General features: G+C 41.5%; 1 protein-coding gene across 2 annotated transcripts in view; it reads right to left on the reverse strand.

The window, feature by feature from the left end:
• sox1a (SRY-box transcription factor 1a) overlaps positions 1-27,588 on the reverse strand; it is a 62,424-nt gene that overhangs the window by 11,401 nt on the left and 23,435 nt on the right. The gene's annotated exons all lie outside the window — the stretch shown is intronic.

Here is a 27,588-nt window from a genome sequence, read left to right on the forward strand (position 1 = left end):
CGTCAAGGATGACAGTATAATGATGCCACGCAGAGCTCTGTTGCAGAGCCGAGTGCCACTGCAGGCATCGTTTGAGAACACGGAAATTCCTTATGATTAAGACAGATGCTTAAAATATACAAAACGATAATCAGCATGAATTGTAAATTCGCAAGCTAGCATTAGCTTATTGTATCATACAACCTGCTAAATAATGCTGCAAAAAACATGATTTTGATTTTATTTTATTTTAATATAAACATTACACCACTGAAAAGTATATTTAATTAATTAATTAATTAGGTTAATTAATGTACACATTTTAATTATGAATAAAATATTAACAAATATTTTAAAGGCAATTAAAACATTGTTAAAGTAGATTACAATGAAGTGTTTGACTGAATTTAAAAATGCATTTATTTTTATTAATATTATTATTATTATTATTATTATTATTATTATTATTGCAGAGGATTATCATGTGTTGTTATATTCTCTCCATCAACCTGCTCCATAACCCCCCCCCTTTCTAAACAAATTTTCAATTCTCCACGCCCTTTTGTGCGCGCCCCCTGTAACAGAATGCGTGGACCACATGCACGATGATGGTGCACAACTGAGAAGGTCAAGAGTGAACACTCTCAGTGCCCCATCATCCAAAAATTAATAAATGAAGGACTGTATCCTACATCTCCACGGCACTGCCTTTTCAATCTCAACTAACCCATAATGGCACAGACCCAAAATACTGATCATTTTCCCCAGTGCAGCTCACCTAAACGTGTGCGCGTGGGTTGCACGTGTCATAGTACGTGCACACTCCTCAGAGTAAGGGGCTCTGGGTAGTTTGATCCCTAGGTGACCTGGTGAACCAGAGCCAGATTAGGGAAAAAGCAATTGTATTTAAGCTGCAGCTGATTTACTGATTACAACTCTTCCAAATCAAAAACACCACACGCATCATGATAGACAAGCAGAAAAAAACATTCCCAATACTCAACCTTGAAGTAGATATTTTTTTCTGAATAAAAGACAAATTAATGTATATTTTAAACTGAAAACGGGTCAGCGGCAGAGCAACTGGTAGCAACATGAAAACAAAAAGATGTCCACTTACGTTCCCTGATTAGAGGAAAGCTCACATCTACAGAAACATACTGCACAGAACGCACGCTCCCCGGATCAGATAAGAATCTCATTGTAAAGACTGTAATTCTCCTCACCCTGCTATTTTCGTATCAACTATAATCTTTGCTTGAAAAATAAAGAGAGAAAAAGATTTCACGCACAGAATGTAGGATCAAAATGTAGGATCTACCCGGTTGCTTTCCCTCCGTGCAGAATTGACAGAAGCAAACTTACGCGTGGCGAACTCGCTCCCTCTACTGCAGACCAAGTGGGCAGATTTCCCCTCCATGCTCCCAAAGCAGTCCTAAACCCTACAAAGCTTCATGTAAAACCGCTACTCCCACTACAATCTGGCCGCTAAGTGCCAAGGCCGTCTGTGTCGGGTGCCCAAACCCACCACTCAACACTGAGGGGCAGAGACAAGAAGAAATGGCATTTATTATACACCCTCAAAATACAATTCCAAGTTATTGTTTCTCTCTGCGAAAGGGGGCTTGCTTCTGACACAATGAAGCATCTTTTGTGTGGCGCAGAACAATACTAAACAAGTATTCTAATAAATAGCCACTTTTTTTGGCTTTCCAGGATGAATGGGCTGCAGCGGCGGGGTTCTAAAAGGCAGCTGTGGTGCATACGGGGAGGAGGGGCGAGGACTTGAGGAGGAGCCCAGCAAACCCCTTCGCCTCCTCCTGGATACTGACTTCCATTGCCTCTGCAGCAACAGGAAAAGATGCAAAGACAGGTGGAGGGGAGGAGGGGCTGTGGGCATCGGTGGGGGACGATATTGACTTTGAGGCCGTTCATGTTCGGCATACACACAACAACATCGTCCCCAAATCATCAAATATTGCCTCATACCTTAAAGTCCACGGTGTGTGATTACATTTAGTATATACTGCACTAATGACAGCTTGAAAGCATGTGGCTTTGACAGCCTCACTCACACACACACACACGCACACACACACACACACACACGGGAGAGCTCTGACTCTGGGTGTTTTAGGAGCATTGATTCATTAAGACACTTTATTTATAAAAGAGACCTTCACAGCTCAAGAGGTGTCATCCAACAACATTCATCCCAGATATGACGAGTCATGACAACTTCTCTATTTTCTGACTGGTGGGTAACAAAACCTTTTTTTATTTTTTTTACTTTGCACTAAAATATTGCTTCACTGTTAAACACCTCTATATTCTCCACATACACAAGAGCTCAGACAACACTGCATTCTGACACTTTATGTGATTCAGCGTAGATAACCTCGTCATTCGGCCGTATTCCTGCATCAAATAAGTGCTATACATAATCAACAGGAGCAGGAGATTGACACAAAGTGGAAAAGCCCAAAGTAGGGAGCTGAAACTCTCAGTGGGGGAAATTGGAGGCATATCAGGGCTAAAAGCATCGAGAAAACAAGTCAGACAAGTACCTAAAAGGTCTTTGCTCACTTCGGGACTTTTCTACAATACACTCACCTCTTTCATATAACAGCAAGAAACACATTTGTGCCTCACAAACAGTGTGAAGCAACAACCACTCTGTATAAGGATGCTGTCATAAAAACGTCAAGGCTCTTAAATTAGATATATATGAAAGAAAGGCCCATCCCAATGCAAAAAACAGCAGGAACAATTAGACAATCTATGCTGATAATATTCAAAATAGCAGATGACATCAAGGATGAAAAAGACAATGTGACACTGCTCTTATTGAGTTTCAGAGCAGGACGTAAACAGCACAGAAAGGGTGATTTTTTTTTTGACGGGGAGAACACAACACACCATTTTAAATCCAGGACACTCTTGTACATAAGCAATCTGTTCTTTTGTTGCTTCTTGTGCTCTATTTTCATCTTCTTCATGGTAAATTGTAAGAGAAGAGGATAAGGACTTGATGGAGTGGTGAGTAAGAGACAGGATGACATGAACAAGTGTGAAAGTGAGGGGAAAAACAGAGTAAGACAGAGGCAGGGAGAGAGAGAGACAGAGAGAGACAGAGAGAGAGAACAGGGAGGCCAGTGTCAATCCCAGAGCAAACAGCAGTGGATAATCATGGGCTTTAGGAAAACACTGTGTCCATAATGCTATTAGCCAGGATTACCTACTCCAGCAGTGAAGGCGAGACTCTCTTCACAATGTGCCACAGACCTTTCAGATAATCATCTTATCACAGATGACAAACCCAGAAGAATCATCCCTTTATTCAAGAATGGGGGGAAAAATCTACAGCTCGTTTTGGATGAAGACATATTGTAAGCCTAAATTATTCAAGTGGAAAAATATCAGATTTTGAAATTAGCACGCCACCTGCCTCCACACGCTCGCTCTCTCCCTTTTTCATTTTCTCCCACTGTCTCTCTCTGTCGCAGGGTGCTTTCTCCTTTTCCCGCAGGGCAATTAGAGACAAGATTTTATGCATTGTTCAGCTTATCAATTAGCCATAACACCTTCCCCTCTGATTGGTCTGTAATGAATGTAATGGTTTTAACAGTCAGGAGTTGCAACTCTTAGAGGTGCCGTGCTAATGGTGTCGCCACAGCAATGGGAGTCACAGTAACAGCTCTGCAGAAAGGCAGGAAGGGGGGAGTCAGGTCTCCTAGCACGTCTCTAATTAGAGCTCACAGTCAGTCATTACTGATGTAATAGGGTGTAACAGTAATGGCTATCAGGCAAGCCCCCACAAACAACAGAGGGGGGTTCTTGTAAGGTGAATGGAGCAAAAGATTTACGGAAGAAGATGCAGGGCAAAAAAAAATCAGAAGATTAGGGTGAGGAGAGGAGCTGAAAAGGAAAGTTGGAAGGGAAGAGGTGGAGGTCAAGAAGTGAGGAGAGTGATTATGGGAAGGAGCGCCCAGTAGCAGAGGAGGTTTTTAATGGGCCAGAGCCCATTAAGGGCAATCCCTTCTTTGATGAGGGCAAAATCTATCAAGCGGCATCCAAGACAAAAACAGAAGCTGTCTCTTAACTCCACAAAAGAGCCATTTTACAGGTTATGGTTAACAATATCCCAGATTACGATCACGGTTAGCTCTGTAACACCCTGGACGGTGGCACAGCTTCTATCGTGCTGCCTCCACCTACAGGACAGCCCAAAGGTATGCTCAAATGTCCAAATCTGCCAGTATTGCCATTGTGGATGGGATGGATTACAAGGATTTTACAGTAAATAAAGATTTTATTTCTTAGACATTTCACCACCAAAGGATTTCCTGCATAACATAAATAGTCTAAATATTCAGATTGTGGAAATCTCAACAGTTCCAGCACTCTTGGCCGTGACATGGCTGAAATGGGATTTAGAGGACAAAATAGAGATATGCAAAGAGAGCGAATAAGTTAAACAGACAGAAGACGCTCGTGTGACAACTGGTGACGACGTCCTCCAGTAACAGTGTTTACTGGGCTGCTGACTGCACACTGACAGTTATTTAATATTTGATGTGTTTTGCACCTGCTGCAGAGCTCCAAGATGGTCTTATTTTTGGGACACGCGCAGCCTCAGGCTTGAATTACTGGTGTGAGGCCACATGAAGACCGAGCGGTGTTTATGGATGGACATTCAAATGAAAGATCTAGGAAATTGTAAATTACCAAATGGCTTTTTTTTGTTTAGTGTTTAGGTAAATTTGTCAAATATTTGACCAACCTGAGGTGGATATAATCTACCTCAAGCAACAGCAACAATGACAGCGTCAGCGTGCACAGCACGTGGGAAAAGGTGCATGAATCATTTATCTCCCGGTCGGCTGATGGTGTAAACACAATTATTGTTCGTGCTAAAGTGACATATTAGTTTTCACAGCAACAAGTTGTGCGTTGCGGTTCGCACTTGTGGTAACCTGACCACAAACAAGCGGTTAAAGAAAACAACCTCTTCACAAGGTACAGTTAGCAGTGGTGCATCCATGCTTTTTCATATAGTTTTAGCACCTGGAGTTGTTCATGGAAGACTCAATCCATTTTCCAAAGTCATTTATAGCAACACCACTGATCAGACCAGATGTTTAAAACATTTGCTCAGAATATATTTTGTGAAACAATGAGTGGCTGCTTTAATATCTGCCCTGTTTTACTACAATTACATTTATTTCATCTCATGATAAAGTGCTCTTACTTTCACACAAAGGGCGGAGGAAACAAAGCAAATAGTTTCAAATATAAACTGTAACTTGGATAGCCGTATGAGATTAACTTTAATATATAATGGGGGTTAAAAGGTTAATCGTGTTTATTTGGCAATAAATACTAAAGGGTTAATCCAGTTTTTAGTTCTATACAGGTTTGAACCTAAGAGGAACACTGGATGTGTAAACTCTTTTGCAGGAGCAGCTTGGCCTTTGAGGGAGCTGCAGGACTTCAGCAGGAGGGGTTCTGTGTGTCTCGGGTCAGCCTCGGAAGTGTTTGTAAATATCTAAGTGTGTCCTCAGTCCCTCAGCCAGAATTTGAAATAAGGTCATCATCCCCGGGTGGCCCAAAGTCAAAGCCTCTCTTCCTCACCTGCCCTTTTGCTGTCATCTGTTGTTAATTCTACACTTCACCCACGTCCCACTCTTCCTCCTTCACTTAAATTCTTTTTCTTCTGCCTGTGTCACCTTTGTGTACACTGCCATGGCCCGTTGCAGCTTCAGTTCCACAGCACAGCCTCTTCACATATGCTCACTTTTAAAGATTGCGCTGCACCCCAACCACTGATGCTCATTTTTGTTTGCTTGTTAGCTGTTTTAATTTGTCTCTGCAAAATGAAGCTCCCAATAATTCTATTGGCCTTTATAACTGTAATATTATTGCAAAAATGAATTTTATGGATTAGCAAAACAATAAAGTAAAAATGGCATCATTAGTAGATAAGGCAGGTAAAATTTATTATTAAAGTGTGTGTGTGTGTGTGTGTGTGTGTGTGTGTGTGTGTGTGTGTGTGTGTGTGTGTGTGTGTGTGTGTGTGTGTGTAACGCCTGGACTAAAGCAGCATAGATGCATATCCAATAGGACGCAGAGTGAGCAGGACAATAACATACAATTCTTATGCTAATCAAGGAGGCCATTAATGTTTACATTCAAAATCGGGGTTTTCACATAAATACATTCAGTCCCGGCTAAACTAAGATAATTAGTTCCCTCTTAAACCCATATTCCATTAACTCAGGTGAATCCATCTGAGTTTCATCAAATTTCTGCTTCATTTTGCATGATAATGCAATTTAAAAGCTAATGACATATTCAGACTACTTGCAGAGCACCGACGAGGAAATAATATATGTGAAAAAAGGCTTTTACATGTATCAGTAAATATTTGTGATTCCTATAATTCAGCGTGTCTGATTCATGCATAAATTAAATCTATAAACAGCTTATTGGAAATTAGCGACTGATGTTTAAATGCTCCCTGCTGCTTTTCTGCACAATTTATACCTGAATATTACAATACTGGCAATGATGCTGAAGAGAGGCATTTTCTCACTTGAATGGGTTTACTTCAGTGATCCCTCCCCAGTACCATCAACCCACCCACCCAGCCACCCACACACACACACACACACCACACACACACACACACACACACACACACAAATTAACACTGAATTTACCTGATGTACTATTACTTTGGTATTGTGGATGTGAAGGCATATTCATCAAAGACAGAAGAAAGTAAGTCAGTGATCCACAGGAATGTGTGTGTGTTGTTGTATTTGTTAAATGTATAAATAAAAGATGGAAAATAAACCCAGCGAGGGAGGATAGGATAGTGCAGTTAATTGTTTCTAACTCAATTTGTTAGCAGTTTAAGGAGCATAAGTTGTATTACCATCAAGCTGGGCTGGTTTATGATGGGTTAGGCTAGCTCTTTAATAATTGTTGTGCAAAGGAGCAACAAAGATAATGAATACAAGAAGAGTCATATGCATATGTGGTGGTGTTTTTTTTACTGTGCTAAAAACCTTAAAATGGTCAAAATTCCTCTCGTTGTCTGTGACAAATTAATGTCGTGCAATATTTGTTTTTTCAATATTCTTTATAATAACACATTTACTGTCCTTATAACACTTGTGATGAGCACACATGCACACACACACACACACACACACACACACACACGCTGTAATGGATAGGAGCTGGCTGAGGGCGTCTGTCAGGGGCGACTGTTCTAATCAGAGCAGTGGGGAGAGAGATAAAGGAGAAAATAATGAGTGTGGCATCAGGCCTTTCATAGCGCAACAAAAGGCCACGGGATCAGATAGACAGACACAATGTGGAGAGGAGAGGAAGAGAGGGAGAGAGAAGAGAGGGAGAGAGGGGGAGGGACAGGAGGAGGCCAGGTGGAGAGAGAGAGAGAGAGAGAGAAGACAGAAGGATGGAATGGGTTTGCTAATAAGCCATCTTGCACTGTAGGCGATGCAGGGAGTAGTAGGTGACATTATGAAATGCAATTTTATGTCTGCTGCTTCACTTGGAGAAAGCCAGCGAATGGGGCAGAGGGAAGTTTCTATGACAACATCAATTATTTTGCAGACAGAGCGGTCCTCCACTGCACGTTGATTATACATGCGTTTTCCTGCATGCGTCCTTCAGTTTGTTCCTATCTGAGAACACTTTGGTCGGCCTTGTGTCCTCTTTCCTCCCACTGATTAGTCTTGCTTCATTTACCGGGCATGTGATAATTTCCAGCCGTCCTCTGATTATTAATGCTTAATTTACCCAGATTACACTCCTTTGATTATTAATGCCTAATTTAGCCTGATGACTCCAATCATTAGACAGTAGCCAAACTGAAAGCAAACAACCTCAGTAGGCTTCCAATGCACCGATAGAGCCTCTTCTACAGATAATGATACTGTTCAGGGGAGCCAGTGGGCTCGTGGGTGTTAAGACTTTACCCGTATTTTTTAGGCAAACTCCCATCAAACTTTAAAGAGAAGAGAAATACTAATTAGAAACTGCAAGCTTGGAGGAATAAGGCAGGCAGAGTCAGAACAGAAAATCCTATTCAGAGACTTAATGAGCTTGTCGAAGCTGAATAATTGATTTCTAATTCTAGCCCGCAGCTGTTGACCCAACTACGCACTGTTTTGAATGGAGCTGAAATATGTTGCGCTCCAACTTGGCACTGTTGACTTTCCGTCGCAGAAGCGTTACTAAAGATTGTACTTCACGCTTTTTCCCCCCCAAGGTTTTATTTAATGTGAAGTTTTCACATTTAATTAGCTGACTTTAAACAAATAAAACCAGACTTTGACAGCTATCGCAGGTAATTCCTTTGATGACTTAATCCGTAATATCTCGGGCCGTGCACAGTTCAGCATGGGCCCGTTTGACTGGGAGTGGAGCAGAGCTGAACCCTCCCAGCGTAGGAAGCGTTGAGAACCACTGTGCATATCAGATTGTAGGTGTTTTGTGTTTGGTTCATTTGCTGCAGAGTGATTCTTTGTTGCCCTGTGTGGATGATCATATCCTGGGGGCTCTGGGGCAGGACTAGCACAGAGCACCCTGTGTGTGAACCACAGCCGCCCAGCGTCCCTGTAAGATGACCTCACGGAAAATAGGCCTAATTATTGCCGTGACAGCCCATGCTATCATATTCTGCCAGATCAGTCAGTACACAGGAGAGGGAGGGGGGAGGGTAGAAAAATTAACAGAAATATATACCACCGTGCCACCGACCCCCACCCCCCCCCCCTCCCCTAAACACAGTCCATTTATTTTTAATACCCTAATCAGCAGGTCCCAAAGGGGGCTTGGCTCTCACTCACCTGCACAGACAGAGGCAGCCCAGTGCAGGTAAGGCAGCAGGGACCAGGGAGGTGGCTGGAGAGCAGACAGGCACAGCACGACCGGTTTGAGCTGCGAGGCAAAGGCGCAAAGTTCTGACCATCAAACAGAATCTCATCTCATCCTCTGCTACAGTTACTGCGGGAGCTAAAACGTCAGTTTTAGGGTCTCTGTTTGCTGAACTGCAAATAGTGAAGAGACACAAGGGGGACAGGAGGACAAAACACTGACAAGATAGAGTTTAAAGTAGACGGAGGAGATTAGCTGAAGGAGGGTTTTAATCCTGGAGCTACAGTCATCATTAGGAGCGGATCATTATATGATAGATTTCAGGGCTATTTGCCTGGTTTTGTTCCCAGAGACTGTGTTACAAGAAACACCCTGGGAATGGGACACACTACACCAACAGCTACCTCTGGGAGAAACACACTGTGAATATCGATGTTCTGTGCTGAGACAAGGGAGAGCGTCGACGCTTCCACTCGCTGGCTTTCATCTGGATTATTAGAAAAACACAACACAGAAAAACAAACTGCAAAACGCACTTTTATTGCAACAATGGCAAAGCAACAAGAGTGACATGTCTGAAGATTAAAAGGATTTGGGCGATATTAAAAGGACACTCATTATTTTAACCCTTTAAGGCATGCTGGTCTAGAAGGCGAGGCTATTGACTAAGCATTTTCTCTACAATGCACGGTTTTGCAGTCACAGTTGCTCCTCGGTCAGCACAATGGATGCAATCATCCTTTGCACTGCCTCCCATTGGCCAGTCATTGTAAGTACTATAAAATAATTAGAAAACCAAAATTGCTGTGAGATATTCAGGAATGCAGAGCAGTCAAGGAGTTCTTACAGAAGCAGCTCCACACTGGTAATAAGCCTACACTATAACTGGACTATACATGGCAATATCAAATAATATAACTAAAGTGTTACAGACTATTGATTAGATGATTACCCCCAACCTTGGACGGCCTGCTTCACAATCAATAATTCTAAATTATTTTTATTCCATACCTTGAGTGAAGTTTGGGTAAATAATGTGTTGTTGTTGTTGTTTTTTTACCCTAACACAAGTATTTTTGATTTTAAAATTGTCTGAACTCGCTAAATGTTGCATGAAGTCTTTGTCTTGTGTGTTTTATGAGATTTACTTTAAGTATATACATGCCTGCTCAGCACCAAGCTGTTTCTATGAGGAGCCTGAAATATCCTGTGTGGCCACTGTTGGAAAACATTGTCCAGGACAGGCCCCATCAGTTTTGGAGTTCTCAGTCTGTCCTGAGCCTAAACATGGTTTAACGTCTCCTCTTATGCCGTGTTCCCACAGCCAGACATTCGCAGCATTGCTTCTGTATTTTCCCTGGAAGGGGCCATGTGTGAATGTTGGCCAGGCCAGATTTTCTGGGACTGTACGGAGAATATCTCACGTCAAAACCACCTGACATTACAAGGAATTTGCTGAAGAGGTTGTGCTGGTGAATGAAAGCAGGGACTCTGTAGGAAAAGCTCCTTTTATATCTCAGTCTTATGTGCCTGTTTTCTTCAAATGTGTTTCTGTCCAGCTCAGTCACCGCTCTTTTTTATAATCCCCTCTTGGGAGCTTTTCTTCCCCGATTCACTGAGATGGCTAGAAAACAACCTTGTTTTCCATTAAATACCAAGAGCATTGAACAAAGACTAGGACTGTACAAAAGCAGCTCTCGGCCTGCCATGGGCTATTGTCTTTCTCTGAATTTCATAATGTTCCATCTTGCACTTTGTTGACTTTCACAACATTGAAGGCATATAATTGGCCCCTGGCACAGGATCCTCAAACCACCTTTTGCAGATGTCCTGCGTGAACGGGAACAGCGTGGGAATTTCACGGAATTGTGCTGCGTGTGTGAATATCAAAAATCTCCACCTGTGCGTTTTATTTCCTGGAAACTTGGTTGTAACAGACTTGTAAAATTTGAACTTTGTGTCCAGCACAGAGGTCAAGAAAGGTCAATGATAGGCGTGACCTTCAGATTGTACTATCTATGTTCTTCAAAGCAGACAATGTATAAAGAAAAAGGCTGATGAGGACCAAACTGCACGTTTAAAGCAAACGATCACAGGTTGGTGCTCACTCTGCATTTATTCAATTATTTATTTAAATAGTTAAACGCTGCAACATCTAATAAGAGTAAATATACATATGTACATGTGGTTCTATGTGCCAGCAAAGAAGGGACGTAGAACCACATGTATGTATAAAAGAATGGAGTTGTAGCCCTTGTAACCCAGCCCATGCCCTCCACCCCCAGCCCCCCTCACTGTCACTGACCGTGTGTAGTGTGTAATAGGCACTGACAGTCGCCGTGCAGGTCAGTAACCCCGTGGCCTCGTCTAATTGAGGCTAAGGATGTCTGCTTGTCCTGCCATCTATAATTAACTACATCATCCGCGGCCATATGAAAGATTCAGCCGGACAAACAAACGACCCCGCCATGGGTGTTAAATGCTCGTGCACAGAAATGTGTTATATAGAAGAGGATGACAGTGAATTAAAGGGATCTTGTGGTAATTATTGAAAGTAAAATTCTAAAAACAACTGAACCATAGGGCTCATATTTGCTAAGGTGTGGGCATTTTTTGTGTGTTTTTTGTACACTTTAGTCATTCTCATCTAAATTTGAGACAAATGTAATTCAAATCTTAAATTTATGTTTTTTTGTTTGCTTTTTAATTAAATTAAATTAAAATTGATAGGCAGTTAATCAAGTTTAGTGTTGGGGCTCCTTTTATCTCCCCTTCTCCCCCAACTAAAGAGATGTGCGAAACATAAAATCAAATGTATTAACCGACTTTTAAATGAGTAAATGAAAATAACAATTGTCATAACTCTTCCTATATATTCATGTAACATGTTATATGTGAACACATTCCAGTAATTGTGGCAGAAGCGGTCAACAATGCAACCTAGAAATCAATGTCAGGTTAACTGAAATAGAAAATAACCGCAGCAACAAGTCTGCATTTACCAATAAACTGTATATCCTGCAAGCTGTTTTTAAAAAAAAAACAAACCAAAAAAAACAAACTGTAATGCTAATTCCATAATGTCACATGTGCCGACATGTACAGACCGAATTTGCAGTAAAAGCCCCCCCACGCTTGCTCTTTGGCATGACAGAAACTTGAAGTGTACTCTGGCCCTTCAAACACCTTGGCTCTGCCTTCCTCTGCCCTCTCCTCCTCCACCTCCTCCCCCACCTCCTCCTCCCGTTTGCACAGCTCTCCCGGCACACTCTACCCCACTTAGCTCCTCTCTCCTTTCTGTCGAAGCCTTTGAAATTCGGCTTTCAAAAATGCTGCTTTTTGAATTAATGAATCATTTTTCGCCAGGTGTTGTTGGGTGGGGGCAGGAGGGGTGGTGGTCCGTGGGGTGGGGGTGGCGGGCTAATAAATAGAGTGAAGAGAGCCAGTACCACTACCAATCCATTCCCTCCTTCCTTCATCCAATGCTCCCTGACCCCCTCCCCACCACCACCAATCCCACCGTGCCATGCACCCCCCCCCCCCTCCATAGCCCTCCACCTCCAGCCGTAGATGAAAGGCTGGCTCGTTCCTGTACCTTTAATTTAAGGCTGAAAAGGAAAATGAGAGCGGGGGTGCAAAACACGCTTATGAATATGGAGAAAATTGAATGAGAGCCGTCCCTTTGAATAAATCAGTATGAATGTCCGTTGGCCTTGTTGGGAGGAAGGTCGCGGGAGGCTCTTGGATACACAGAGATGGAGATCAGCCTGATGGACCGGGAGCGTGCATGTCATGTGCTGTAGGAACGTTCTTGTAAAGTAATGAAAGTGCTGGTAATTTCAGAAGTTTGCTTCAATCCTCAGTTGTTAATGGAAAAAAAAGGGATTCTGAAGAACGAAACAATAAGAATGATGATGAAGATGATCACGATATTGCCAGACAGACTATTTTGAATCACATAAGCAGCTGTTGTAACGGCGTCGATTGCAAATGGACCCAGTCGCAGGCGCATGGCCTTGCAGAAGGAGAACAGCAACAAAAGGCACTGAAAGCTCCTTGTACAGTCTTAGCGTTGGTCTGAACTTGTCATGAAGGCATTTGCTGAAGCTTACAGCAGTTTTATTTTATGAAATCTAGTTATAGACACTCAATGTTCAGGGAGACTTCACATTCAGCATTAAAAATACATCCTCGTTTAGTTTACATCACGCTTGGACAATACTCTCCTCCTAATTCTGTGAACTTTACTATAAAACTTTACCATAAAATGCTAAATCTAACACGTCTTCGCAATGATGCTTGCAAAAGGATAATGGCAAAAGCAGTTATTGGTAAGTGAGAGTTGATTTTTGGATACTTTTCACAGCAAAGATTCAAAACAGACTTCTAAATAGAAAAGTAAGAAATCATTATTATTTTGTTAAAAAAAAAAGGTGTATTTCTATTTTTGGTCTGCTAAATAACTGCTGGCTGGGGAAACACCCCTGTCAAAATACAACAAACATCATATTAGCGTCATATCATAGTGATATCAGGACAAAGTGGGTGAAACCAGCTATTATGCATTACTTTAATGTTTAAATGTAACCAATATTATCGACCCATGCCAGTGAGTTCCAGTGGGGATGGTGGGAGAATTAAAGCTCTTAATGGATCAGCTCAGCAAAATTGAAACATAAATTCTGACAGTCAGTAAATTTTTTCCATCTGCCTCTCGTCGTCAGTGAAGTCGGTATTTGGTGCTTTGCTTTTGCTCTGACTTCCTGCTCTAGAATTATGACTGACATTAATAAATAATGAAACCCTGCCTTAATGTGAGGGAAACTTCTCCTCTTTGCTAAAAATTTGACATGTTCTTTTGTTGTCAAGAACGTAATCATGGTAATCAGAAGTGGTACAAAATAAAGCAACACAAGGCTCTTTTATAGTTTTTAGTCTGTTATATTCTGAGGACCCAGAAGACAGGACCAACTTTTCATCCTTTCTATTACTGATGAATTATTCAAAAATAACAGGTTAGGATGATGGCCTCTGTCTATGGATACCACGGAAGGAAAAAATAAGCGTACCTCGTTGTAGGTGCATATATCCATGGATGAATTCATCAATGAGCTTTGTCACAACAAATAATCAAAAACAAGGTCAACAGTAGTCTGCACAGCTCAGGGGCAGCAATACAAAGAGATCAGCAATATAAAAATATGAAGGTTTATGCATATAAGCTTCAAATTCAATGAATAATTAAATTTATTTGGATGTTTCTCATCAAAAGTGTATCTACACTGTAGCATAAAGACAGGGGATACTACTGAACCCATGGACTGATGAGTTCAAAAACATATTATGGATGATATTAGGATGGGGGAGATTAGATTCTTACCTCTGCTGCAGTGATCAAGGAGATACTGACTTCCAGAAAAGTGTTAAAAAGCTCAATGAAGCTAGCCCCATCTTTGCTATCAGGTCTAAGGAAAACTGAATGGAGGACATCCTTGGGCTGAGAACGTTAAACGAGAATCCGCTCAGAGCAGCATTGCTGCTTGTCTCGGTTGCTTTTTTTTTTTTTGAAATTGCAATAGAATCATGTTTACTCTATACACTGTTAATACAAACAGACAGGCAGCATCCTCATCCCAGCCAAGGATAGAATGATCAGGTTATACACAGAATAATACTAAAGACATTCTTGCAGATCTTTGCAGCAGAGGATCCGTTTCCACAGCATTCTTATTTCAAACTAATACTAAGAGAAAAGACTATACTCAATATCCAGAATGACCCTGGAGAGAGCCTTGAGTGACAGGGTACAAAGGTAAAAGGACGTCTTTTGGGTTCATGAGGATGCATCACCTTGATCGTCATCCACAGGGCTACACTGATGGTGAACCCCAGGTTTTCTGCCTGTTGGTGTTGACAGTGTGTGAGTTGTCATTGAGACCAAGTCAAGGTGTGACCTACAGTGGATGAGTGGTTACACCAGTGATCCCTCCCCATCAGCGCCACCCAAGAACTCATGTTGCCCTCATGACTTACATGATGACACATTTTCCTCCATAGTGCACAAAAAGATAAAAGAAACGTTAAAAGCTAATAAATAGGTTTTAAAAGAATATAAGATGGTCTTGTTGACTTAATTCCTTTGAATTTCTGTAGTTGATTTGAATGGAGAAGGAAAGAGAATTTCAGAAATACTAGCGAGGGGACTTTTGTTCCAGGTGGCTTCGATCATTCCTCTGCACAACAGTTTCAAGACAGCTTTGTTTTTCTGTGTGCACTGGTTGTTGTCATGGAAGCACACCAAGTTATTTTCAGAGAAGTGTCACATTCATGCTAATGTCCAGCACAACAGCACCTGTGTGACATTGACAGAAGCCTGTGATGCTAACCCTGACATACAGTACATACAGGGTTGGCTTGGTTTTGCAACATTTTCTTATGTTCTGGGCATATGATGAGGGGGGTAAAAAAGCAATATTAAAAATAAAAAAATATATTAAATGGACATATTCAGAGTCTTTCCTCAGTATGTACAGTAGTTTAGACACCTTTGTCAGAGGTTACAGCCTTCAGTCGAGGTTAAACACCAGGCTTGGGGAATGTTCTGTCATTCTTCTCTGCAGATCGTCTCAAGGTCATTTGGACGGGGACCATTTTTAGGTCTCTCCAGAGATGCCTGTTTGGGTGTAGGACAGGCTGGCCCAGTCAGGGACATTCATAGATTTGTCCCTAAGACAGTCCTGATTTGTCTTAGAGTCTTGTTGGACAATGAGTCTTCAGTCCATTCTGAATTTCTAGAAGCTCTGGATCAGGTTTTGATTAAGTACTTTGCTCTGTCCAGTTTTCCCCAAAAACTCTGTCCCGTGTTCTAGTCCCAGTTGCTGAATAACAGCTGCATCTTGTGGATCTTGCGCCTCACTGACTTTCAGGTGAACCACTGGGTTCATGCTCACATCTCTTACTATGACACTTTGTCCTTCAGATGGCTCAGGTTGGACACTCAGCTCTGACCTGGTTGGTCCAAACTTCTCCCATTTCAGAATGATGGAGGCCACAGTGACCTTCGGAACCTTCAGTGCTGCAGAAAAGCTTTGGTAGCCTGGATCCAGTCCAGTCTCTGAGCTCTGAATTCAGAGTTTGGTTTATACTCTGATATTATTGGTTGAGAGTCCAGGCAGCTGTGTGTCTTTCTAAATCCAGTTGAATTCATCAGAAGACCAGTTAAGGTGGAAAAACAACTTGAAGATCAATGAGAATATTGTGGAGCCCACAGCTAAAGCATCAGAGCAAAGGGCTTGAATATAAAGTTCTGTTTTCAACTGTCATTTCAATCATGTAGATTGAGGAGAATATATTTAATAGTTCTATACATTATAAGGCCAACAAATAGAAATTGTAATGAAAAAAATGAAAGTTTGAAGAATGTTATGATTGCACTTTAAATATATTTAGAATCCTGAAGTATTATAACAAAAACAAATCAATAAATCAATCCTCTCTGGATTTCAATCTATGATTTATTGTCTGTATACTTTACAAATTGTCTGAAAAACCTCAAGTATATTTTAGAGTTAAAGTTGTTCTTGGTCTCTTGTCCCAAAAACATGGGAATGAACTGAAAACGCTTCAGGTGCTGCATTTTATTGATTAATCAGGAAGTCAGTGTTCATTAAGGTCTATATCTATTCTGTCCAAAATCCAATTCTCAGCCCCGTATTTGACTCCTGCAGTAGGACCTAATTAGACACAGTCACAAGAGAATGTGGACTAGCAATGAAATTAGTGACACAAATGAAGTTAAAGCAAATTAAGAAACATCCAAGTGCAGCATGAATCTGAAAACTGCTAAATCCACATTTCCTTTTTATAGTAAAGAAATCAAAAAATCCACACTCTCTTGCAGCTAAACATATCTAATGTAAGTATATATCTGAGAAAATAATATGGCATTTAACACATTTTTCACAATTTTCTAAAGTGTGAATGAATCTTTAAAATTGCTTCCGTCACATTTTGTCGATTTTTCCTTTTTTTCCCAGATAGTCTGAATTCTCTTTTAGCTTTTACTCGGAATCTAATAAGATCCAATCAGATGTGATACAACGTTGCTGCCGCTCTATCTCCTGGGTGATATCAGCGCCTCAGCCTTGAAGAATAGCAAGCATAAATGAATTAGAGAGCTTTATTTCCTAACTAAAGATTATTTGGAATTGTGGTCACATTCAAAGTAACTTAAAAATTAAAAATCATTGATTCACTAATCAGCCAGCTTTGATGAAAAGGTGAATTAGGTTGAAGCTGAATAAATAGGCGGGAGTCCGGGTAGAAAAGCATGTTTTTGTGAGACGTGTTCTCTTAAAGAGCCTAACAATGATCAGAATCCAATGATGGAAGGATATCATTTTGGGAAATTGTGCCTAACGTTACACACGCCTTGCACTAACTCTTGACCAACCTTTTCAAAAGCCATTTTGAGCTTCTTCGACCGCAGCCATCGCAATTTCTTGAAGTCTGATTTCTCCTTTCTAAATACTGCTGTAACTATTTATCCATTGTCTCAGTGTTCACAGTTCCCTTGGCTTAAAGAATGTCTGGGCTCCAAATTACTCAGTATATTTAGCAACATGTGTCAAATTGTGAGAACTGCAGCCATGGCGAGGACAAGGACGTCTCTATAAAGAATCCCAGAGTCAAAGCTAGATGATAGTGTGTGTAGCATGAAAGAGTTCCTCCAAAGGTTCCAGCACCTTAAAGAAATTTCCTTACAAAAAAAGTTGCTTGGTTCCGAAGGTTTGATTTCCAGCAGGGCCATTTTTCACGTTGGGATATATATACAGTCAGCATTAATTATTATAGGATTTAAGATAAACATGTTCTCAATGGAATGAATCGTTTTGCTTGAGGAAGCACTATTCCTCACAGCACAGGGAGCTCCAGTGTTACTCTGGAGCTCCCTGTGCTGGAGCATTTTTCTCCAGATCTCCAACAGTTTATGCTGCCAAGCAGAGGCTCGTCTCCTCTGATTATTACAGTCATTAGTGCTATTATAGTCATCTTTACTTTCCAGATTTACTCACGGTGCAGCACATGGGCCTAAAGACACTCGTTTAACACAGTGAAAAGAAAACTGATAACTGATTCTGCCCCTTTAACTAGGAGTGTTAAATCACCAGACTTTTATCTTTAATTTAATTCTGTCAGGAATGATCCACTGACCCATCAATTCTCTTAACTTTCACCTCCTCTTAGCATGGACAGGATCATATCTTCGCTCCTCTCTCCTCTTGCAGCAGAAGATGTTTTTTTCCCTCCCAAAAATCATAATCTGGCCTGTAGATTTTTATGGGACCTTTGGGGCAGAGACTGCGAGCACAAAAATAAAGTGGAGTCTTTCAGTGTGATCAATTTACGGTGTTTACCGAAGTGACAGGAGAGGGCCACAAATGGATGAGTACTTGGGTTACGGTCCACCGTTTACTGATGTTTGGAAAGCTAATATGACAATGTTACCACAGCTTGTGGCAGCACTTAATGCCAAAACACACACGTGGTGCCGCTTTAAAGTTGAGAAAGCCTCTGAATGTTGCTAATGTTCCCGTAGTTGTGTTTGTCCAAAAACAAAAATGCTAGATCTCATGCGCTCAGCCCAAATATCACTTTCTGAAAATACTGCAGCTATTTCTCAAAGGCAAAATTGGTAGATTAAAAAAATGCAAATACTGTTTTTCATGTAATGCAGTTGCAGGAAAATCCCATAAACTCAGCAGACAGCACGTCTAAAAACATTTGGGATGGAGTACCACCAGGATGGCTTTTCTAACAGATTGCAGATGAAACTGTAACTAAACTGCTTCAACAGTGACATGGACACGGTCATGACCTTACAATTGCAGAGACAGGGATTTTTATCCATTTAATCTCCACTTTTCACTCTTTTTTTAATTTTTCTTCTACATAGTGTCTTCAAGTTCAATCACAACTCTGCAAAAGAAATTCAGAACAGACATGGCAGCATGTACAATAAACCATATTCTCATAATAGATCAGTCAAGGACACAGGAGGGCTGAAATCAGTGTCTCTTTCATATAGGCACAGCCACTATGGCAGGCATTCAGCTGCATTCAAGTCCAGGTACTGTTTGCAAAAGGGGCATAAACATACAGACTGAGGTTACACTTGAGCATTTGGACTTGTTGTTCAAGTACCTGCAACACATCTGAGAGAGCAAATATAAAGATTCAGGGCTAAATGCTGCAAAACAGGGGTCGGCAACCTTTTTCACGCAGAGTGCAACTTTAAACTTATCTTATTATCGAGTGTGCCATAGCCAATCATAGGTTAATGGCCAAAAAAGTACATTTTAAGAAATTCTAACCTGATGTTAGGATGGCGCTGTCTTCTTTGAACAGCGGTGTCAACATCTGAAATGTGCCAGCATCTGCTCGGTCAAACTTTGTGAGTCTGCCTGACTTACAACAAAGAAACAGATGCCTCCTAGTCAGTGTGATGGTTTGTTGATGCTCCAGCATCAGTTGCTGTTGCTCTAAAAACTTCGACCGACCGACGGACGGACGGACGGACGGACAGACAGACAGACAGACAGACAGACAGACAGACAGACAGACAGACAGACAGACAGACAGACAGACAGACAGACAGACAGACAGACAGACAGACAGACAGACAGACAGATAGATAGATAGATAGATAGATAGATAGATAGATAGATAGATAGATAGATATTTACTTTTCCCTGAGCTGAGGAGCTGATCTCAGGGCCGTTCAGCTCTCACTACGGTGCTAATTACAATGCGCTGAGAACAGGAAGGACTCAGGTGCAGCAGAATCCTTCAGTGAGGGACATCTGTGGCTGACAGTGTCTGCAAGGCATCTCATCCAGCCTCAATGGCTAATGAACAAACACAAGGATTTTCTTTCAGATTCATTATCGTCACAATGCCTGAATTCCAGCTCCTTTCATTTGTCGTTCTCAGCGTATTATCTTCCCATCAGCCTGTCAATCACCCTCAGCTCACAAATAAACCCTCTCAGCCAACCATAAGCGTAGATGCACAGTGCCAAAGACACACTCACACACACTCACGGACACACACCCGCACGCAGAAAATCAGATCAGCTAATTAAGATGTGGTGGCTGAGTGGGAAGTGAACTCAAACAGGGCCGGACAGATGTCTCACCCTGGTGCCTTCAAAAGGAAAATAAAGAAGACAGGGCCATGTAATGTGATTTAGATATAATGCTTCCAGGTCAGGGGTGATGCTCCACTGCTGGGCAGTGGTGGAGCAGCTGACAAGCGTGTAACTAACCATGACGGATGGGAATTCAATGGACTGCCTACAATACACATGTGAGGCTTAGACAGGAACAAATTAAGTGGCTGACCACCTTGTCAGCCACAGCGGGAAAAAAGAGTGTTTTGTTATTTACACACCAGCCCTTTTCTGACAATGAAATAATATTTAATCACAAAACGAACACGTAATGATTAAAATGATAGACGGGAGAAAGATGGACACTCTTCTTAGATTCAGAGTTAAAGAAGCCTGAGTTTTCTGCAGTATTTGTTGAAAGGGAAGTCAAGCTACAATTTTATAGGCACATCCTTTTAACAGTTCTGAGTTGTTGAATTCCCCAAGTTGATCTTCTGGGAAATGCAGTGGTGAGGGTTAAAAGGTGAGAAAGAGGGATGAGCTATAGGCAAAGAGAGCATGCAGACATCAGGAGTCTGACATGGGAAGGAATTAAGGCGATTTTCCCATTATGTTCCCACTCTTTCTTACAGTCTGAGAAATTAATAGGAGAAATTAGCAAAGCAATTATCACTTTTAATTGGGCCTAATTCTTCTAGCGCTGTCACAGCCAAATCCAGAGGTACACATTTAAATGTACATTATTTTTTCATCCTTTCACATACACTGTTATTAATTTTACAAATCTCCTCTCTTAGCCTTTGACACTTGTCTCCAGCGAGGGGGGATGGGGGGGGGGGGTCGACAGCTTGGCTGAGGTTATTATCTGCAGCCGTATCACCTGCAGACATTCTATCGTTGCGCCTCATCATTTGTGCTGCAGTTTCCTTTTGGACGGTTTGCACGTTGCAGTTATTTTTCCTTAAAAGTGCAGATTTTCCTGAAAAGGTTCTGTGTGGATGTTGCAGAAAGGCATCTGGGCTGATTCACACCTTTAATCATGCAAAGAGAACATGCTGACAGTTGTCAGGACAGCTTAGACCAAAATATCTTTGGAGGTGAGTTGCATTAAAACTGCTACTTAGTGACTAATTTCTCTGTCATCATGTAATCTACTGAGAACCAACTCCAGCTAATTTTAGCATGTTTATTGTCCATAGACGCACGTCTAGAATGCATAAACCCAAAGCTCTGGCAGAGCTACGATGCTCATTAATAAAACTATATATAGGTGCAACAACCAAGTCACCGCGTAGCCAAAAAAGAGTCTTATCAAACTCAACTACATTGCTTTCAGTCCCGTTCTTTTGCCAATACGGACCGCTTTATCAAGTAACAAAGCTTGTTGTGTTGTACTTCTCTGTCAGGTACCACTGTCGAACCACTTTCTGATATCCAAATCTTTTATTTAGCGCTACTGTCTGAAAATAACTCCTATTCTACACACGACTGCGCTACTGAGCATCAGAACTGACATTGCTATTTGCTTAAAAGCCCTTAAATCAATTCAAAACTTAAACTCTGCTGAATTATACTTTGAAACACCTCTTACTGTCTTGTTACTAAGCTACACTGCTTTCGAAACACTTCACTCCTGGAATCCATGTTGGTGTTTCTTTAACAAATATCTACCACTAGACTATTGCAGACTACTAAAACTAGACTACTATAACTATTGCAGACCAAGTTTGAACTGGTTTATCCTAGTTTTCCAAAAACTGATCCGCAATAGTCAAAATAGTATGAAGGAGTTCAGATTGTAGACCTGATATTCACCCATCAATAGATAACAAATTGTGCCCTTTTGACTAAGTTAAACCTGTTTTGCTAGCATAAAGATATAAAAGTAAAATCATGAATTATTTGTTATGCTCCTGATATAGAAACAGGATCTATACCGTGCCTCTAAAGCAGCCTCTCATTAACCTTGTGTCAGTTATAAATCAGCTGAATGCTTGATAAGGCGAACTGGGAAGATCAGGGCACCAGTAAGGCAGAAACAAAAGATTCCACATTTGAATTTGCCAAAAACATCGACTACATGAGACACGGTAATGTCCTGCAACCTCCGGGGGGACTCGCTGCTACCCCGCTCTGCCATCTCACTCGCTCATTGATTAAATTGATCCTCGAGTCTTTCACTCGAGATGTACTCAAACTGTATTTTTCACCCGGGAGGAGAGACGAGAGCATCTGTTGCCGCTGATAGCTTTGACTTATTTGACTTTCCCTGACACGAAAAGATGGGCGTCTGCTTTGAAGCCCGCGCAGATATGTTGAGCCAGAGCGGCTCGTCCCTCTGGGGCCACTCACAGAATGTCCAGCCCTGATGGGCTGATGGGAATCAGAGGAAATCAATAAGCAATGATAGACTTCTGCTGTCCACTCAGCTAATCCTGTTAGTGATAGCTGTGGATTTAATCGAATGGTTACACACAGCGCACACACACAGACAAGTGTATGCACACACACACACACACACACACACACAGACACACACACACACATCCAAGTACACTTAACGTCATAACATTCTTATGGATAAGATCTGGAGCAGATCAAACACACACAGACACACAAACGCACGCACACGCACACACACATCGTTGTCATTTTGTTGAGACAAGCAGCAATTTGAAGAACAATTCATTCAGCTGTTGGAGGAGAATCTGTCAATTTAATAAATCCTTTACACGTAGTCTTACTAGATTGCAGACACAGTTTCCTCCGAGCTGAAGATGTAGAATACAGACACACTTTGTCCCTGTGATCGTTCGATAAAGGATCTCTTTTTTGATATGGAGATCAGTGCGATGCATGGAGGCGTATGGGGAGCTGAACAGAAACGGACTTCCTTTGACAAAGCCGTATACATATCAAAGTGACATAAACCCTGATAACTACACTCAATGTGTGAGCTGCACATATGTTGTAAATTATTTCTTGGTTAATACTTTAACCCCCTCCCTTTCCCATGAGTGAATAGATATTATAAAGGCAGGCCCCCGTGGCACATGTTTAAAGGTACATTAAGAGAGCACATCAATTGTAGATGACATAATCCTCAACCCTCCTTTCAGGCGCTCTCTCACTTCCTTAATCTCTGCGTTCTTTAACCCTCATCTTCTAAGAGGCTGAAAGCTCCCTTCATCTTCTCCTCAAGCTAGCAGTGAAACCGCGAGATGCCTGGGGAGAGAGGGGAAGACATATCACTGAAGTCTGATTAAATTAAGGCTGCGACACAGAGCTCTTGCCTCCCCATCTCTCCGGTCGCCTCAGTTGACTGGGAGGCGCCTTTGGGAATCAGAGGAGTTTGTTTGTGTGGATAAATATATAAACCCAAAAATGCAAACACAAAGTTTGCATTTCTATCTGCTGGTCACGCTCTTCCCAAACCGCCACCTTATGGCCCCTGGCAGGGTAGAATGCTCCCTCACGAGCTGCTGGGCATTCAGTCCTCGCCGTCCCCAACTCTCCTGTCTAATACGAACGGCGTTCAACAATGTGCAAATTCCCACACTGCGCACCCTTAAAGTGAAAATGAAGAAAAGTTCACTCCGCCTAACCTTACATCAAATGCACTCAACTGAATTTGCGCTTAGACGCTGATTAAATCCCATCAATCCGAAGTTAATTAATCATTTCAATTGTGTCTGATGTTGTCATAAGAAAGGTGCTTAGTTGACACTCTAATTCACAGTGTGGGATCACTGCGATATGCCAACAGCAGCAAGAATCCCTACAGGGAGCAGGAAATAGATTCAATACAGATATTGACAGAGACAGAATATATGAAGATGAGCGCTTTAAACATGAAACTGGATTGTAGTAGAACTTTTCAGCTTTTGCCCATTATTTTTTAGTCTGTCAATAATTTGTTTTCTGCTCTACACTCACATCATTGACAAATCAGCTATAATTTCCCTCTTACCCTCCGGTCTCCATATGCAATTGCAGTCTAATTTATATATATATAATTTGCCATCATATGGAAATTGTGCAATTTTATTACCTCTAGCTATTCAGTGCCTGACCCGTCGTCTTTGTCCTGCTTCTTCTTCATTGACCTCATCTTGCTTCCACCCCTCTGCTCCAACAAGATGATGTTTATCTCCAGCAGGAGGAAATTAAAGCCTTGCTTCATGAGCTGCAGATATGCAAATCTTCTACGGTGCAAATAGATTGCGGAGCTCGCGGAGCGGAGGGCTGCATGGCGGGGCCGTCGATTTAAAACCCAAATTGCATAGAAGTCCCACACGTGGCAAAAAAAAATAAAAAATCCCACTTTGAGATATTAAGGAAAGTAAATAAAGAGGAGACGATGAAGAATTAATGGCAAAGCTGAAAAAAATTATAGAATTTATTTGACTGGTCGGTGAGGGTAGACGGGGTTTAATAACTCCTGTTCGACCACAGGTGAATGCTTATCTGAAGCTGTGACACACACAGAATGGAAATAAGTTCCTCTGATATCACCATTACATGGGATATGTATTTCCTTGAACCCATAAAATTGGAAAGTAATAGTAGGCATGCAAAATGCCTTCCAGTTGTCGAGTATGTAATTTTGATATGCATTAGTGTTATTGTCAGGGAGGGCATTTGGGCTGTTTCCTCGTGTGATTGCAGGTCTGGCTTGTATTGTGGTTGGGGAAGCAGACAGGAGAAAATAGTATTAAACCTGTCCTTGCCATTCCAATCTGTCTGCATGTTTCTCTTTATCATTCTGCAGTTTCTATCCACTTAGGCTATAATTAAGTTTCCTGACCCCTGCCTCGCCGCCTTAACTAGGCATTGGGAAATATACAGCCACTGCAGATCTCTTAGCCTGATGTGCTTTCCCTCCCTCCTCTGTCTCCCGCGTCTCCATCCCTGTTTCTGAAAATCTCTTTCTCTCCTTCTCTCACTCTCTCACTCTCTCTCTCTCTCTCTCTCTCTGAGTCTCCATGGCACTGTAATGGAATAAGAATTATTAATCGAGTAATTGTGTGCAGCGCATTCGGTCGCGGTGAATGTGAATGCCTGGTTATCAGACTGTTGGTCACAGACTCGACCCCCTGTATTTGACCTCTCAGGCAACCAAATACATGACGCGGATACACTCCTGGCCTCTGTCACTTGGTCCTAAATGGTGAAATCTTTCCTTGTTTCCCTTCCAAAAACCCATTGCAGTTGACATGTGTGTTTTTGCATCATAGCTCAGGAATGGAAGATGGATTTATGGTAATCTTTTTCCGTAACCTCTGGTATGTCTGCATTTTCAAAAACGCCAAAGAGAGTGACCTCGACTAATACATATTTACACGGACATGAACAGTAAATGCCTAAAAGCCAGAACACCTGAGACGAATACATTGGGACTGATATACATCTTTGGGGAAAAAAATACCCTTCTCAATCATAATTAGTCTAATTAATTTAAATCAGTGTCGGATGCCTATCTAAATGCAGTGACAACAGAAAATGAACATCCACCCTGCAGCACATAGCCTCAGCCCATACGTTCCCATAGTGAAACACACCCTCGTAGGATTAGAGTGGAAGAATGGGGGGATTATTATTTCATGACCTTTCAATCCGCTGCCTGTCAGGTTGAACTAAAGCCATATATGCTGCTAGAGGACTAATCTCCTTCTGCCTTTGTGTCCGCAAGGGATGTGTCATTTCTTTATCCCCCTCTATACAGATTTACTCCATAAAATAAACTTCCTAGCCGGATCTGATAAGAAGCCGTCTCCTTACTGGGATAAGGCTGTGGTGCCTTGTCTCCCCCTGCTTCCCCATAGCAGTATTTTTGGGGGGTGTCAGATAACTCAGACGGGGATGGGAACAGTCAGGAAATGCCACTTTGTCTGTCTGGGAGCAGGTGACAAGAAAACGACAGTGACTTTGATTAAAAATCCCCCCTCAGAGCAAGCCTGGCTGTTTTTTCCTCTGTCTAAATCCACCAAAATCACTTAACAACATCATCTGTGGGGGGGGGAGGTGGGACTCCGGCGGGATATTACATTTGACATATAAATATTTCAGGGTATTTTTGGGAGATCTCCTGTTGCCTAAATGTCAAAGCCCACAGGTGGCAGAGAAAAGGGTGGTTTGAAGAAACATGCAAAGGTAATTAAATTAGGCAGAATGAAATGAAACTATGATACATTTCAATTTTGCCTCTGAAAAAGCTAAAAGATTCAAGCTTGTTTACACTCTGATAAACAGTGTTTTTACTTTCAATATAAATATCATGGTGGAAAAAAATTCAACCTACTTGTGGCGACAATAATTAGATCATGGCCTTTGTCAGCATATTTTTTTTTTAAAGAAGAAAATGTGGAATGAAGAGTTAAAATAGTTAATGCATGTAACAACAAGAAAGGGAACCCGTCAACTTCACCAATTAAATAACAGTGAAGAATTTGTTCCGAGTGGAAATTTATCTATTGAGTGTTTTTTTTAATAGTTCGTTCATATTTTTGTATCGGTTTTCAGCATTTATTAATAGCTGTGTTCTTTGAGCTAAATTAAATTTTGGTACAATTATCAATTTCGCTTGTAAACGACAGTGTGGCAATTTGCTTTTGTAGTCACTTAAATTTACCAATTTCTTTCCCAAGTGGGGGTGTTTGAGCTGATCCACGCAGGCGCTCCTCGGCGGACCTCTCGCCGGGCCGGACTTTAAAAGCACCTATTCATCTGCTCCTTTTGATTCCGGGCTAGTGTTCCACCTTCGCCTGATTCTCCCTACTCTACACAGCATTATTGCCCTGATTGGCACGGCGCAACATTTGCGCCTGCCTGCAACACTGCGGTGGATTCTTCCCTCCCCTCCAGAGCTGATATACAGACGCGCTTTCTGGAGCGCAGAGGCGGAATACGCAGACCGTTTTTAAAGGTTTAAGAAATGTTGGGAAAAGTACAAAAGATATTTAAAATGTCTCTTTTAAAATTGTCAGAGTTGCGGTGATAAGAATCTCAGGATGCGGGGAGGACTTTCGGTGCAGAAGTGACTAATTACCCTGTGGACCGTCCTGATAGTGGAGAATAATTAGATTCGCACAAAAGACCCCAAACCGGCATCTAAATAACAAGAGCACCATTTTCAATAGAAAATTTAATTTGATTTTTGTTGCGAGTTCCCTCCGTGCTCTCAAAAGCTGAAGTGAGAGAAAGGACAAATAAAAAAGCGCTTTCCCGGGACGGTTTCACGCTTGATTTGGTTTGGAAAAAAGGCGACAAAACCCACGGTAATCAAAAGATGAGTATGTGCCCCACATGCACATTCACAATCAGCGGACGATTAGATAGCAAAACATATCGACTGGCTAATAAAATAAATGAAATTGCCTATCAAGGATTATTATGACGGCACTGGAGAAAACTTTGTTTTTTCCGTTTTAAATAAATACAGAAATGGTTGGTGAATTAGTAAATCATGCTGATTTATATAAAACATAGCATGCTTAGATACTAATTATAACAAGTGTAGCTCTGAAACC

The sequence above is a fragment of the Takifugu rubripes genome, chromosome 1 (assembly GCF_901000725.2).
Source record: "Takifugu rubripes chromosome 1, fTakRub1.2, whole genome shotgun sequence".
Lineage (NCBI taxonomy): Eukaryota > Metazoa > Chordata > Actinopteri > Tetraodontiformes > Tetraodontidae > Takifugu > Takifugu rubripes.